Consider the following 1,414-nt stretch of genomic DNA (forward strand, 5'->3'; position numbering starts at 1 on the left):
GGCCTGGAAATGGCCGGCATCGCCGTACACCTTGCAGGTGAAGGTGCCGTTGTCCTGTGGCGCGGCATTCGTGACACGCAGTCCGGCGTCGGGCAGCAGGCTGTACCGCAGGTCCTGCGACACCGGCGTCCCGCTGCTCACCAGGAACCTGCCCTCGTGCAGCCACGCCAGACTGCGCGCGCCGTCTGGGGGGCGACCAGAGTGGCTTACAGAGAGGCCACAGATGAAGCATGCTGTGCTGGATTAGGCGGCTCTGGAAATGTCTATTGACAATCAGGGCAAGCGCCTGGGTCCTCCGCAGGCTAACAGAGTAAATGACCTTTGATCGATTGATGTGATGAACAGCTGCCTCACTTTATGGCTGGCCTCGTTTTACCCAAACTACCGATCAGGCTATTTATTAGAGCATCCGATTAGCTCGATGATACATTCATGTGACATTCATTGAAGTGGGATGGCTGTTTTCACAAATGAAGAGTAGCCGGGAGCGTGCAGAGGTATGGGCGTGGCACACGAAAATGACCCTATGGCGTGCGCTGCGCTTTCAACAAATAGTGGCTGTGAGAGGACAAAAAACGGCGGCCCCGTCGCTAAACATCGCATCTGCCCTGCGGCGCCGAGGTCAGGCGGGGTCGGGGGGGTCGGGTCACGCACCTGCGGACCGCCGTCGGCAGGGCAGGGTGAGCGAGCCCCGACTCGAACCGTGAAGGACACCGGTCGGCTGACGAGCGAGACGGGGTCGGACCGCTCCAGCTCCATCGTCTCGTGATTCTGCCGGGAACGCTCGGGGCCGACTGAAGTCCGGCGGTTCAGCCACGTCGGCACCCCAAGGCAGCTCCTCAGGCCGGGCTTGCAGAGCCGATGCCGGGCTCGAGGTGGTCCTGGCGAGACGCCGGCTGGGCCTGTACGTCGAGCTCGGTCACATCCGGGTCAGCTTGAGCGGCCTTCTGCACCGCTGGCTGCCGGCGCTCCGACGCAGGCTCGTCGCCAATCTCGAGACCGGCCTCTCCCGACGGCGTGAGCCCCCGGCTTGCCTGTATCTTATCAATCGGTTCTGGGATACGGTCTGGAGCAGTTTGGGGGTTATCTGCTTCAACATCGCCTTCAGGATTGAGTTCTGGCCAGCTGGTTTCTTCAATCCCTTTCTCGGAAATCTGCACGCCGAGCTCGGTATGAAGCGGATCGACCTCCAGCTCTGGCTCACCATCCGACAGGGTACGTTCCTCCGAGGAATCCTGGTTTACGTCACGCCCGCGCTCGGGCCGTTGCGGGTCCTCTTGACTCTCCTGACCTGCCGCTGGCTCAAGGTTTGTCAGCTCCTGGTCCGGCGATGACTCCCGGGTCGTCCCCTGAGCTGTCAGCTGCGGGACTTCCTGGACTCCGGGACCTGCAGCTGTCGGCAGCTTCAGCGTCG

The sequence above is a fragment of the Pollicipes pollicipes genome, unplaced genomic scaffold (genome assembly GCF_011947565.3).
Source record: "Pollicipes pollicipes isolate AB1234 unplaced genomic scaffold, Ppol_2.1 Scaffold_2555;HRSCAF=2994_pilon_pilon_pilon, whole genome shotgun sequence".
NCBI lineage: Eukaryota > Metazoa > Arthropoda > Thecostraca > Pollicipedomorpha > Pollicipedidae > Pollicipes > Pollicipes pollicipes.